We start from the raw sequence: 15,793 nt of genomic DNA, 5'->3' as shown, positions 1-15,793 counted from the left end.
GTCAGAGAAGTTTTTGATCAAAGACTAATTCATGATAGCAATGTTTTGCAAGTCTCAAAAATATCTGTTGAGTGGAAAATATAGGTTACAAAGCATGCTTTTGCACCAGCCACCAAAATGCAAATAGCATTTCGGTCTGGTGATAAATTAGTCTGAGGAAAAAGACTAGTTAAAATACAGATTATTTTGTGCTTCTGAAATTATAGGTACAGCATTTCTAATATGATCACTTTAGTGATTGTTTTTGCAGAAAAAAAAGACGCTGCTAGATGTGTTAGGAGACAAAACCCCCTGTATTTCAGAGCACAAGTCACCAAAACAGTGAGAGGGCAACAGGAGAGGTCCTTTCATTCTTCCTGAGATAGTAGGGCAATCAGCTAGTTACCTCAGGTGTCTGTATGAATGCATGGAGCTTGGGAAACAGGAAGGTTGGGAAGTCCTTTCACAGTCATGGAACTATGCTGTGATTGGAATAACAGAGACTTGTTGGAATAGCTCGCATGACTTGAGCACCATCATGGACGGGTATAAACTGTTCAGGTAAGACAGGCAAGGGAAAAGAGGAGGAGGACTTGTTTTTTTATGTCAAAGAGATGTATGGCTGCTCAGAGCTCCACTATGAAACTGAAGATAGGCCTGCTTAAAGTCTCTGGGTTATGGTCAGAGGGAAGAGCACCAATGGTGATGTTGTGGTGGGCATCTGCTCTAGAGCACCAGACCAGGAGGATGAGGCTTTCTTCAAACAGCTAGCACAAGTTTCTCAATCATAGGCCTTGGTTCTTACAGGAGACTTCAATCACCCTGACATCTACTGGGAAGCCAATACAGCACTGTACAGAAAATTCAAGTTTTCAGGGAGTGTTGGGGACAATTTCTTAGTCCAAGTTTCTTCTTGAAATGCTGCTCATAAACAGGGAATATAGGAGTGGCTGGCAACTTGGGCAGCAATGACCAAGAGATAATTTAGGTCAGGATCCTGAGGAAAGTAAAAAAAGAGAGCAGCAGAGTAAGGACCCAGGATTTCAGAAAATCAGACTTTGACTCACACAGGAACTGATGGGCAGGAACCCATAGGAAGTCCATCTGAGGGGAAAAGAGTTCAGGAGAACTGACTGTACTTTAAAAAATCTTACTTAGGGTGCAAGAAAGAGCCATCCCAAATGCACAGGAAAACTAGCAAGTATGGCCGAAGACCAGCTTGGATTAGCAGGGAACTCTTCAGTGAGTTAAACACAAAAAGGAAGCTTAAAAGATGTGGAAACTTGGACAAATGACTAGGGAGGAGTATACAAGTATTGCTTGGGCATACAGGGATGCAATCAGGAAGGCCAAGGCACAACTGGAGCTGCAGCTAGCAAGGGACATGAATGGTAACAAGAAGTGTTTCTACAAGTGTGTCAGAAACAAGAAGAAGATTAGAAAAAGTGTGGGTCACTTACTGAATGGGGGCGAAAACAATGACAGATGATGTGGAAAAAGCTGAAGTATTCAATGATTTTTTCACCTCAGTCTTCACAGATAAGATCAGCTCCCAGACTATTGCACCTGGCAGCACAGTTTGGGGAGGCAAAAGAAGTCCAGATCCAACTGTGGCAAAAGAACATGTTAGGGACTATTTAAAAAAGCTGGACATGTATAAAGTCTATGGGCCCAGACATAGGGTGTTGAGGGAGTTGGCTGATGTGATTGCGGAGATGCTGGCAATTATCTTTGAAAACTCATGATGATTGGAAAAGGTCCTGGATGATTGGAAAAAGGCAAATATAGTGCCTATCTTTAAGAAAGGGAAGGAGGAGGATTCAGGGAACTATAGACCAGTCAGCTTCCACCCAGTTCCTGGAAAAATCATGGAGCAGGTACTCAAGGAATCAATTTCTAAGAACTTAGAAGAGAAGAAATTGATTAGGAACAGTCAGCATGGATCCACCAAAGGCGACTCCTGCTTGACCAACTGTATTGCCTTCTATGACAAAATACTGGCTCTGTGGATGTGGGGAGACTGGTGGATGTTGTATACCTTGATTTTAGCAAAGCTGTTGATAGAGTCTCCCACAACATTCTCCCAGGGAAATTAAGGAAGAAGGATAGAAAATTCTCCGGATCATCAGGCTCAGAGGGTAGTAATCAATGGCTCAATGTCTAGTTGGCAGCCAGTGTCAAGTGGAGTGTCCCAGGGGTCAGTCCTAGGACCTGTTTTCTTCAATATCTTCATCAGCAACCTGGATGATAGGATGGAGTGCACCTTCAATAAGTTTGCAGAAGACACCAAGCTGTGGGGTATAATAGATACTCTGGGGGTTAACACTAGGATTGTAAAAGACTTCTACAAATTGGAAGATTGGACCAAAAGAAATCTCTTGAGGTTCAATAAGGACAAGTGCAAAGTCTTGCGCTTGGAACAGAATAATACCATGCAGCGATGCAGGCTGGGGTTGGAAGAGACCTCAGGAAGTCATCTTGTCCAGCCTCCTGGCCAAAGCAAAATCACCCTGAGTTATATCATACCAGCCAAGGGATTGTCCACCTGTGTCTTAAAAACCTCTAAGGAGGTTAAGGATTCTGCTACCTCTCTGGGTAGCCCATTCCAGTGCTTTACTACTATCCTAGTGAGAAAGTCTTTCCTAATATCTAATATAAACTTCTCTTGCTGCAACTTGAAACAATTATTCCTTGTTCTGTCAGCTGCCACCACTGAGAACAGTTTAGCTCCATTCTCTTTGGACCCACCTTTCAGATCATTGAAGGCTGCTATTAAATCCCCTCAGCCTTCTCTTCTCCAGATTAAACAAGCACCGTTCCCTCATCCTCTCTTTATAAGTCATATGCCTTAGCCCTCTACCATTTTCATTGCCCACTGCTGCAGTGTCTCCAATTTGTCTACCTCCCTTCTGTGAGGAGGGTCCAAAACTGAATACAATAATGCAGATATGGCCAAGCCGGCAAACACTCCTACTGATGCAGACCAGTATGCCATTAGCTTAGTTTACAACAAGGGTACACTTTTGGCTCATATTCAGCTTATTACCCACTGTAATCCACAAGTCCTTTTCTGCAGAGCTTCCGGTTAGCAAATCATTCCTTAGCCTTCCAGAAAAAATGAAAAATCTGGAAGATATGATTTTAACAATAAAAAATTCTATTGAGAAGTAACACATTTTCTTGCATACCTCACATCCAAATTAGATTAACAGAATTTTTGGGGAAGTGAAATTGAAGGAAAACAATAGACTTTTCTGGAGTTATGGCCACATAGAGAAGGAATAGAATTAAATCTTCAGCTTATTCACCCTACCATTCTTGGTCAGGAAAAAGCTACAGTTTTAATTCTTTCACCACTGAAACATCAGCAGCTCTTAGCTGCTTTGCCTAAAGATGAAAATGCAGCTGCTGCTGAAGACTAGACTGTATGGGCAGATCTAGGATTTTGGAAACCGCTAAACATAGGCTTCAGGGCTGTGAAATAGGAGAAATGTTTCTAAGCACTAGTTAGCATCTTAGATATTCACAGTGTGGAAATCCCTGGATCTCAAATCATATTCAGGTAATAGTTGTCTTATTTGTGTCTGAATACATTGGCAAATCCCCTGCAACCCTGATATCAGTTTGTAGAAAGCAGACATTCTTTTTTCCATTTAATTGTTGAACAGTATGTGAAAGTATGGCCCATACTTCACTGGGGCCATCCTGTAATTAACTGTACTAAATATGGATGAGAGGCTGACTATAATCTTTGTAGTATGTTTTTCAGCAACCTTTTACACTGGGAATAATGAGGATTTGTGTTTATATGTCAACCTGTATTTCACTGTGGACTGCTTAAACTCAGGTTCATTATGCAGTGGACATTACTTTGTCAGATATACAACGCCAAGTGAAAATGAATATGAAATGCAGTTACCTGTTTATCTGTAATATCTTCCAGTTAGGTTATCTTGAAGAGAAAACTGAAAACATTAACGTGAAGTGTGACAGAACCAACTGTTATGATAAATCAAGTTAACTTTGTAGCTAACTTTTGCTGGAATCCATTACTTGCACATATATAGACAAATTCTGTTTAAACCTTCTATGGACTTGCAGAGAATTTAAATTTTAGTAGGACCTTTAACTTCTCTGTTCTTTCATTTAAAGTATTTTCCTCAATTCATTTTATTTCTTTCTTAAAGGCAAGGAGCCTAACAGATTTGTTCCATTTTGCTGTTTGCGTTCCTAAATGATCAGAACATGACAACAACTGATTTCAACTGGTTTACACAAAAGCATCTTAGAAATGCAGTATCCTTCAATGGGAAGCTACTCTACATCACATTTTCCCCATCAATTCTACAAAACAGAGATAAGAGTCTGATGTATTTTGCTACGTTCTTCCTCTCTTCCCTAGCTACAGACAAATGGGCTATATGAACTACCTTATTTTGGCTGGATTTTGAGGGACACAGGGTTATAACAAGAAAAATGTAATTCAAAATAAATAAATGTTTATGAAAATCAGATAATTTAGATCATATAATTCACCATCCCACTCTCCACCAATATTTCTTTAGGTTATACTTGTCATGACAGAGACTACATGCAATTATCTGGGCCCAGATTTTTTAAAATATTAAGTTATTCAGTTCCTTCAGATTTCATATATCTTTAAAAATCTGGGCCAAGTCATAGTGGTTTGAACAAATGGGCCTCTAGCAACATACCAATTTAAGTAATAAACATGTTTTTGTTTTTCTTTAACTGCCATATTTAAAATTAAAAAAAAACACCTGTCAGTAAGGTGGCAACTCAAACAGAGTTCATGATTTAAATTCAGTGAAAGAAAAGGATCATAAATAGGATCACAGAACATTGATAGCATTAAAACAAAACATTAATTAATTGTACAGTGTAATACTAGTGGAGGTGTATATTACATCTACAGTGCTACTACATTAGTTCTTCATGATTAACTTCATTTCTTAGGAAACTAGACAGTAATCAGCCACTAAGTTTAAAGTGTCATTCACGGAAAAAAAACAGTATTACGATTTTTTTTTTTAAATCATGTGTATACGTACACATTTCAGTTTCCCTGGCCCCTAGTATTTTACCCCAATGAACTGTGGAGATATGGTAGTGATACATTGATTTAGATAGGTTTTACAAGTATATTAGTCTCAAATGATACTGGTAAAAGCTGTTAGAACATTAAAACAAATGATTATATCTGCCTGTCTTCCACAGTGATACAAGCATAGCATAACCATTGTAACATCGAACCAATTTAATCTAGGACTTCATTCAAAATATATGGTGGAATTACCAGAGAAGCAGAAAAGGGTAGATGTGGGTTATTAAAGGAAAAAGGTAAGGTAGTGGTTCTGTCCACTAATCTTCATCTACAGTGATTAGGGAAAGGCGTTTGAATTATTGTTATAACCTGAGCTTTGCCAAAGCTCTAGACCAGTGGATTTCAACCTTATTAGACTCAAGGCACCCCTCAATAGATCTGAAGTACTCTTCAATAGACTTGGGGCACCCTTGGGAAATGCCATCCCTTGGTTTTCACTTGTTTCTTGACTACAGAAAAACATTAGAGCAATTGTTTTTGTTGCAAAGTGCTCAGAAAAACCACAACAAATCAGAATTTTTTTTTTACACTATAGATTTCTACATGAAAACTCTTGTGAATTATGTGAAAACTCTTGTGAATCATGTTTGCACACCTAACAATGCTAACACTGTGCTACATTCTTGAAAGGATCTCAAGGCATCCCAGGTTGCCATGGTACCTGGTTGAGAATAACTGCTTTAGAGAGTTGAAATGATCAGTATTGCTCATCCTGCAAATAATAGGTAAATGGAAAACATGAATTCAATCATGGTAACACGCTTAAAATTTTAGTCAGTGAAACCCAAGAAAAGTAGAAAGTGAAGACCCTTTTTGTCATTGTTGCATATAAACACCAGCTGTCTCTTAATTATCTATTTTCCTTCTTAGAAGTTATTTTTGGACTCTGTAAATCCATGTGTTCCCATGACTTGATAGAAATGGCAAAGCTGTCTTTACCTATGCGTGCATGAGTTGCAGTCTACTCTTATACCCATAACCTGAGGACAATATTCCTGGAAGTGGAGTAAAACATAAGTATGTAGGCACTAGATGCCTGAAAACAATAGTCCAAGAATGAGAGAAATGGCTAGGTAACTCAAAATAGTAGCTAGGGAAAAAAATCCATAGCTCTTTCCTTTTTGGAAGGAATCAAAATATAGCAATTAATGTTTAGAAATTAAGGATGATATACTAGGCCCTTCCTAGTCATCTAAGGGAATTTATACACCTGCTTCAGGAGGCACTTTAGTTAGCGCAGCTCCAAGAGCCACACTAATTTAAAGCACTCAGACCATTACACATATCAACGTCCCTGAGCTGAAAAATTGCAGTAGGGCACATTGAACTAAAGCTTTTTGAACAAGCTTTAGTTTAAAATGTCCGACTACTATTATTCAGTGTGGGAACACAGATACATGTGACACTGGAGGCTGCTGGAGCACATTCAGTTCTACTTGATTAATCTGAGCCTGATTGATCAAGTCTGCTCGGTTGTTCTGGAATTACAGTGTGTTGGAACAGCTCCCTGCATATGTATAGGAGCCCTAAATATCCAGATTCAGTAATTTAGGCCATTTTAGTACCTCACGGGAAACCACAAGATGCAAAAAAGTGGGACATATGTTGGACCAACAGTAAGAAAGTATACTACAAAGTGAGTAGCTCAGTGAGTTTGCTATTAGCTTGGAAGGGAGGGGTCTTAGTGGGGATGTTGTTCCAAGTGAGGCAGAAACTTTCCCCTTCCCTCTATATATTTTTCTAATAGCCATATTAGGTGCAAGGGGCAGTGCCTCACCTTCAAAAGGAGGGACAGATTTGAAGCTGGATAATCCCTGACTTGGGGGGTCGTGACTAGAGCACTGTGCTAGAAAGTCAAAGACACCCAGGTTCAAACTTCCTCCAGCTTCTAGGATAAGTACCCAAGCAACTCAGATATTGGGGATAAAAAATGGGAGGTTTTGTGTCTGTCCAAGGTGTTCATAAATAAATTACTTCAGTCATGAGTATGGGAAAGAGTGCTGGCAGGCACAGATTATTTCCTAAACATGATGTAAAACTATAAATACACTGGCATTAGCAGATTCAACAGAAAGTACTTTAGATTCACCTGTGCAGATTTGATACATCCACATATCTCACAAGAAGGCCCATCTCCTCTTGTTTCCAGTGCACACACTCAGTTTGTGTATGTAAACAATATGTGCATCCACAGGATTTTTGACCAGGAATCAAATTCCTGCAGATACATAAGAGGCATTTTTGGCATTTTGACAATAAAAATGTAATATACGCAACCAAATTTAGAAATAACCAGGAAGGAAGCACAGTGCCACCTGAAGTTACTTATTGCAAGAAACACAGCAAGCATTATTTTTTTTTATAGTACAGTAAGCACTGATGCACAAATTCACTCAAAAAAGATAAGGGTAGACACTGGGCATGTCTACACGTGCACTGGACTGCACAGTTGTTACTGCTTAAGCATGTACTAAATGACTGCACAGTAACCGTTGTTACTGCGCAATCCCCAGCACCACATGGGTCATTTCCAGTGCTAGTGAGCAGTAGCATTAGCATTATGGTTCATGCCTGCTGATGCTGTGTCACTGTAGTGATGAGCTATATCACCGTAGCTTGTTGCTACTGCACAGTAGTGTCTTGTCTAAACACACCCCATGAGGTGTCATTTTTTGTTGTGTTGTTTGAGACACTGACTGTGGAGGGGCTGAATAAATTTATATTCCTTCTTTGTTCATGTTTGATTTTTAGTTGCAGTATTCACAGAAATCCTTTTAGTTCCATAGCTAAATGTTACCATAGAAAAATAAGGTAGGACAGAAAAAACATGCTCAGGCAATGACCTAACTCTGCTCAGCCGAAATTAATGTATGCTGATTTGTGGGAGCAGAATACAACTAACAATAAGTGCTTAAAGAAGCATGCATATTGCTGGAAGTCAGATTTAGACTGATGCATTTTTGATTGTTAATATGCTGCCATTGAATTTGTTTGTCTCTTATTGTATGCTTGCCTAAGCACAGAGGCCTGTGTGCTAACCCTCTGAGCCTCCTTCCATCAGTTGTCTCACTCCAACCTGAGGCTTGTCACCATCAGTAGTCTTGCTTGTCATGACTTCATGGAATATGCTGAGTAGGGACAGTCTTACTAGTGGAACAGGCTCTTGGGTACTTGACCTTTGTCTGGGCAGGGGTCTGCATAAGCCCTGTCCACTGTTACTCTAGATGTGCCTAGTAACTCTGGGGCCACTACTCAGGGCTACCGACTTCAGGCACAGTGTATCCTGTTACAGGCTCATAGTCGCAAGACTGGACATACCGCTGCTTATCCATCTCAGCAGGCACTTCCCAGCTGAGCTCAGGGCCAGTCCCTTGCCCCTTTCTCTGCCTTCACCTAGCAGTTACCTGACTTCTGCTGCCTCAGCCTGGGTCCTCACTGCAGCAACATATGGGTGCCCTTTAATCTTGACTATGTGATGAAGGTAAGTGAATGAGCATGCTTGTGTCTTTGTGTGTGTGTGTGTGTGTGTGTGTGGAGCAACAGGGAGTGAGCAGAGTGGGGTGCAGGACACGAGAGGTGCTAACTTGGGAACAAACAGAAAAGGTCATGTCCACACAGTGAGAGCGGGGAAGGGAAGGAAGATGGCAAGAGAAGAGATGGGGAAAGAGAGAGTAGTAGTGAGATAAAGCTCTGAGTGTCTTTGTCTTCTTAGTAATGGGGTAGGGACTCCTTTATACTTATGCCATGGCTTCAACACAGCATTTGGAGTGTTGAAGCTGCAATAGAAATATTTTAGGAGCCTCTCTAATTAAAGTGTCCAGAGTGTCATGCGTGTCAGCATCCCCATGCTGAAAAATGGCAACAAGGGTGCTTTAAAGCTCATCAAATGACCTTTAGTTAAAGAACCCTCACCTCCATTTTTCAGCACAGGGATGATGATATACATGAAGCTGGAGTTTGATGCAGTGCAGTAATTACCATGCTTCAGCAGACTCTATTAATTGAGTCTGCCCTGACACACTGAAATTACAGCACGTCAGAGCAGCCTCAGTGCTCATGTATAGGCACCTATAATGCTTAAGATCTACTCATATGGCACTATTAGGCCAGAGTAAACTTATTAACTCTGCCATGGAATAGTACTGCCTGACATAAGTACTATCCTACTGTGGACTTACTTACTCTGTAGCAATGTATATGTAGATGGTGACCGAGCTGGCTGGGACACGAGGATGATATAATGTGGGGTTGTTTGCTGGCTAGCCATTCACTATCACAGCCTCATGCCTCAGTCAGCCTCTTCCCAGCATGTTGAGCCAAGGTGAAGCAGCTCTGGGCTCACAGGCTGACTCGCCAGATTGCACCACCTCAGTTTAACATGCTGCAGTCCCAGGTGTACATGTAAATTCTGTGCACAGAAGCAATAAACTCTGGCACAAACTGCACCAGAGTTTATTCAGCCACACTAATTGCACATGTAGATGCACCCAGTCATTAGCTTTGAAGTACCCATTCAAGGTTGATTACTGTTTCTCTTATTTTAAAGATTAGGAATTTAGGCATAGTGGAGATCATATGATTATTATATGGCCAAGTCAGAGGCATAACAGAGACAGAATTTGAACCATTTCCTGAGTCTTCAACCAGACAATTATAGTCAGATATATAGACAGATATAATCCTTAAAGGACTGCCATGAATTCAGCATCCCCTCAAAAAAAGCAGAGAAACTGTATTATATAGTTCATCCAAAAAAATGTCCAGAGCACATATTTGAATTATGCACCTAAATCCCCTTTTAAGAAGTGACCTACACTGAGGAAACACTCTCTCATTAAATATCAGTGGGACCTAATAGCTCTTTTGACAATAGGATTTGAGTTTCTGAATCATGCAGACATTCTTAATTTTTCCTTCTTTCTTAAATTACAATATAAGGGCTATTTTGCTCTTCACATAGTACAATCAGTAATAGAGAAATGGAGAGCTGCTGATCACTAAAAGGCACAGGGGAATGTCTGAATCAAAGAGACACCCTCCAGTCATTTCAAGTTCCTCCTACGCTGCTGCTTTTTTCATTTCCAGAAAGTTTGGACAGAAAAGAATTAAAGTGACAGATTGCTTCCTAGCTAAAGCAGTCAAAATTTTAACTATGTCAAAAAAAAGCCACTGTAGTAGCAGACCAAACACCAGACAGACATACTAAAACACTAGGGACCTGACTTAAAGGTATTTAAGGGCCTACAGCTGCAGAAAGGTAGTGGCTAAACCATTTCAAAAGTGCCTAAAGCTTTTCAACATCTGCTAAAATGAATATCTAAGATACCTAAGTGCTATTAAAGCATGCCTTCTTGTGAAACAATATATTTGTGCCAAGTGAAGTATCAGCTCATTAAACATCTGTGGGTGTGGCTGTAGAGCCCAATTCTTGAGTGATGTTTCTTTCCTCAGTTTATCACAGGTGAAATTCATATGTAACGTTCCTGAATGCGGTATGGTATTGTTCCTGAAATTTCTTCATTCTGTTACAAGTTGGACTCTTCTTTCCTCGAAAGTTTTCATTTCACACTTAATAGACTGATTCCAAGTGCTTTGATCCTCAACAATCTTCTCCCAGTCATTTGGCTGGAAGTTCATTGCTTTCAGATGTCTCTTGCAAACATTTTTGAAACAAAGATAAAGACACCTGTAGGGTCTTCTTCCTGTAAAGAGTTCTCCATACAAGAGATCCTAGCATATATGGCCATCATCCACTCTCCACATATTACCAAGCCACTGAAGTCAATGCTGACTGAAAAGAGAATGATATGCAGAATAGTGGCATATTCCAAGACCTCAACATAAGCAACTGAGTCCTATCAGGAAATTCCTAAAATGTGATGAAAGTAATGAAAGTGAAAGCTGTTGAGGCACTTTTCTTGAGTAGAGAATGTGGTCCAGGATTTGCTGCCATGAAAGAGTGATGACACAAATATGATAAACTTTGACTTTCATCTTAACAGTCAGTATGTTGTTATTCTACACATATGCTCAGCATGTTCATGATATCTGATGTTTTGTCAATATGGCTATTCAGTTCAACCTCAAGAGACAAGTTGTTGATAACAATGGAGGCAAGGTACATAAATTTACTTATGATATCCATTGCATATCTAACTATTGTTATAGCTGGTGATGAATCAATGTTCTGTCCTATGCTGTTAGTTGTCTTCATTTTGATTATAAGACAAGCCTCTTGGCAGGCTTGAGCAAACTAACTGATGAGATTTTGAAGGTCGGTATCTGTGTGGGTCACCAATGTAGCATCATCAGCAAACAGCAGCTCGTGAATCAAATCTTTGCTTTAAGGCAAGTGAAGTTGAATAATGTTCCATTTGAGCATGTATGTAGCTAAATTCCATTTGCGGTGGTCCCAAAAGCTTATGTCAGAAGAAGAGTTAAGAAAATCCCAGACAGGGTCAAAGCCAAGGCACAGCCCTGCTTGACTCTTCTTTGAATCTCTGTCATCATTGATTGCTCCATGCATTCAATCATAGAAAAAGCAGATTAGATTAAAGAGTTCTGGTGGACAGTTAATTTTTTTCCAATACACTGAAAAGGCCTTTTCTTTTAGCTTTGGTCAAGTCAGTGAAGGGGATATTGAGGGTCACCTTTGTTCCCTACATTTTTCTTGAATTTGTCCAAATGAAACTATCATACTTAGGGTAGACCTATTAGCTCTAAAGCCACACTGTGACTCAGGGGGAACATGGTCAGTAAGTATCTGAAGTCTTCCAAAAAACATTTGAATGATAATCTTGCCAACAATGCTTAATAGTGAAATGTCATAATAATTGTTGAAGTTCCTGAAATCACCTTTATTCTTGTACAGTGTGACTATATTGCCACTTTGCATGTCTTGTGGCACTCTCATACTGTCCAGCAGTGAGTAAGAACTCGTATACCTGTGTAAGAAGCACAGGTTTCCCATACTTGATTACTTAAATGATAATGCTGTCTTTTCCTAGGACCTTGCCACTGACCAGATTGTTTATGGCTTTATTTAGGTTCTCAACAGTTAGAATATCAACAAGTTATTCAAGGACAGAAAAACTTTAAAGAGAGTTAAAGGTTGACAATGAAATAACTTTGCTTTGAATAGAGTATAAAATAGTGTTCTACCCATCTTTCCATCTGTTGTTTTTGATTTCTTATACCTTCTCCTGATATTGTTTTAATGGCAATGTCTTCTTTGGATTTGGATCCATCACATTCTTGATTCCACTATGCATGCCTCTTATGTTTTCAGAATCAAATATGAATTGAATTTTCTTGCACAGGTCATAGCCAATAAGCACTCATGTAGTGTCTTGAGATTTGTTAGACAATACTTCCTTCAAAGTTCCATCTGAAGCATTCTTCATGTTATTTACTATAGCAGGTTTTTTGACCTTGCTAAATGGAATCCATTCATGTGAGTGTATCTCAAACTAATCCCAGTGTTTTCCAAGAATCAACAGTGACATTGATTTTTTTTTTGGTGACTTCCCCACTTCTCTTCTGTAGTTTTGCACAAAATCAGCTCTGAAGGAGCCTCCTCCAGAGCCTCCATAAACTGCAAGATCTTCTTATAATCAGATATATTGGTGAAATTAATGTGTGGCAAACACTCATACTTAAAGAAGATTTTATTTGGTTTCATGTTGTAGTAACCATAAGCAAGACAGCAGTGTTGCAATCTGCACTATAGTAGCTATGGGTAAGGAGACCATTACTGAGATTGGACTGTGAGATTGGACTGCCTAGCAAGTAAAGGGGTCAACTGGTACTAGTGGCTGAATCTTGGGTCCAGCCATTGGCACCAGTTGGACCTTATCATTACTAGGCAGCCCAATGATGCCTGATGGAATGGCTTCATTTGAAAGAATAAGTTGGTGATGCACAAGTTATGGTAGCAGCAGAATGACAGCAGCCTTTGTCCATTATTATTCATACTTCCCAGGCAGATTGGCCAGAATTCACTATCAGCACCAGCTCTGCTAGTAAAGTCTGTCACTAGATATAAATGCTCAGTGTTTGGAATCTTACCAATGACACTAGCCAATTCTTTGTAAAACTTGTCTTTAACCTTAGCAGAAGAATAAGGTGTTGGAGCATAAGTGCTCACTAAGGTGTTTGTGCCTTCTGAAGTATAAAAGCAAAGAATGATGATCCTCTCAGAAACATTTAATGGATTCTTGATCATTTTAGAAGATTATTTCTAACAGCAAAGCCTACACCATGCTTGCATGCATCTTTGGGAACTTCCCCTTGCCAGTGTAGTATTTTTCTCCTAAGGAGCCAACCAAGGCCAGGCATGTTTCTTGCATCATTGCAATGTCAGTGTTCAACCCATTTAATTACATATGTATCTCTGCAGTTTTCTGAGCGTCAGAGATATTCACAAGATCTTCAGCCAGGAAAATACACACGTTCCTGACATTCCATGTTGAAATGTGAAGTATTGATTTTCTCTTTTTCCTTTTTCTGGTGAAGTGATGTAATCTGCTTTTTTAATTTGCTTTTAGTTCTAAACACCCATTGAAGCAGGCAAACCAAGGCAGATCAGCATTTACTGGCTAAGGGCTGCCCACTTTATCTGGGGGAGGGGATGTTGGGGGGTTTGATCATAGTGATACAATAATATCCATCACTGGCAGAAGCAATCTGTACCATCCCTGTTTCTGCTATACCAGCTGGACTTATAATACGTAACTTCTGTCTCCCATGTTAAATCCCCAGTTAAAAGAAAGTGAAGCTGGAATATCCTTTCAAGAGCACAAAGGCCTGGGCAGTGTATATGGAGATACTGGGTTACCCACACATCAGTGTCCCCCTCTTGGCCTTGTTGATTTAATCCAAAGGAAAGTCAGGTGCCATTATGTTTGGAACCATATTGGCTGCAGTAAGCAAGGGAGATCGTCCATTTGTTTATCTTTCAGGGCTCCTAGACAGACTGCCAACCAAGGTTAAAGGGTGCTGACAGAAGTGACAATTTTCACCTGATCTGGTCACAGAAAGCAGTTTATAGCTGTGACTAAATATAAGTGAATGGCTGTGGACAGTTTAAAAATGGCTGATTAGGTGAAAATCTGACCCCTCATTGCATGAAGTATCAGATAAAGACATTTCAAAATGTAGTATCTTTTGTAACTTGTTTGTGGAGCTCCCAGCCTGTCATTGTTTTCAGAATGGGAGGAGGGAAAGGGACTGGAAGGAATTCAGTCTGAGGGTTTTTCAGCCCCCCTGGAAGATAGGGTAGGTGTATTGGAGCTGCCCCTACATAAGCTGGGGAGGCTCCAGTTCACTCACCCTTCAGCACCAGCTGGGGAGCCCCAAAAACAAGCTCCCACCCCTGTCTTCTCTCCCTCCCATTCTGAGAACAGGGAGCACAGGCAGAGCCCTGTAGATTCCCCCCCCCCCCCCCACAGAACCAACAGAGAACTTCTGTTTGCTTTGGGGTAATGCTGTAACTCAGAACACTTTGCAAAAATCGTTCTGAGTTACAGCTGGGAGCTGCACTTCTGTCCGCATCTTAAGAGCTCAGCCAACCCTATCAAGGAGTGGATTTCAGTGCTATAATATTTTGGCAACTTTTCCTTTGACTAGGGTAAGACTACTACTCATCTAGGCACTCCTCTGACAGAAGCCATTGGCACCTAGAAGCCAGAGTATTTAACCACCACCCAGCACTCAGCAGTAAATCACAAATAATACCATTTACTTTAAATTACAGTAACACATGAACCTGAACTGAATGAAATAACTACATAACATTGAAATAACATTGCCTTAGAAGACCTGGTGATGATGAGGACCCCTGAGTTAGGTGTTTTTCATACACTAAACAGAAAACACCTGCTCCAAGAGCTTGCAGTCAACCTTCCACTAAATCTCAGCTAATAGGGTAATGGCAGTTCATCCTTCATGATTCCTGGGGTGCCAACATTTTAAGTTACATTTACATTGACCTTTGAAATGGACAACGTCCCATACTGCTGAAGCTCTGGCAGTCCTTCTTTCTATAGCAAATAATGATCTTAAAATAGCAGAATATATATATTAAGCTTTCCATTTGAGCCTCCTACCTTTCTTTAACTTTATGAAGACTGAGTGAAACATTTCTCCAAAATGTTAAATATTAAACATGCCAAATGCCCAAAATATTAAGTTTCCAATATATGATAAGGAACATTGAGTATTTCTCCAATATCCTGACTTTGATGGGATTAGTGTTAGGTGATCTCCCCAGAAGCGGAAGAAACCTGGAAAAACACAACACAGAAGCAAAAACTGGTTTAGAGAAGTAAAATTGATGAGTTTTACACATCTCTCTATGATGCTCTCAGCAAGTGTCATGATTCAAAGATAACATATAAAGAATCCATTGAGGATTATAAATATAGCCCCTGCACCATGAACTAAAATACCTGATGAAACAGTTTTCTGAGGGCTACAAATTGGGAAAGATAAGTTTGCAGCACACATGTCTCCCCCACAAAATGAATGAAACATAAACTAGAACGAAGCACATGGTTACTATCTCTGTCCATAAGAGATTCAGCAATATGAATACCACCCCCCCACACACACACATTCCAGATTAGGAGTTTGCCATGTTTGTTCTAAGTGACGGCTATAAACTGTAAAAGCACGGGGGGGGGGGGGGGG

At 40.0% G+C, this 15,793-nt stretch overlaps 1 long non-coding RNA gene across 1 annotated transcript; it reads right to left on the bottom strand.

The window, feature by feature from the left end:
• Positions 1-470: 470 nt before the first annotated feature.
• Positions 471-9,022, bottom strand: LOC109302525. The gene is made up of 3 exons (XR_002098827.1): positions 9,011-9,022; positions 5,941-5,943; positions 471-647 (listed from the first exon to the last, which is right to left on the bottom strand). It is a non-coding gene; the product is annotated as an uncharacterized LOC109302525 (long non-coding RNA).
• Positions 9,023-15,793: the final 6,771 nt, after the last annotated feature.

Source organism: Gavialis gangeticus, unplaced genomic scaffold (assembly GCF_001723915.1).
Source record: "Gavialis gangeticus isolate Ggan-Ray unplaced genomic scaffold, GavGan_comp1, whole genome shotgun sequence".
NCBI classification, from domain to species: domain Eukaryota; kingdom Metazoa; phylum Chordata; order Crocodylia; family Gavialidae; genus Gavialis; species Gavialis gangeticus.
This window is presented reverse-complemented; position numbering and strand designations above follow the sequence as displayed.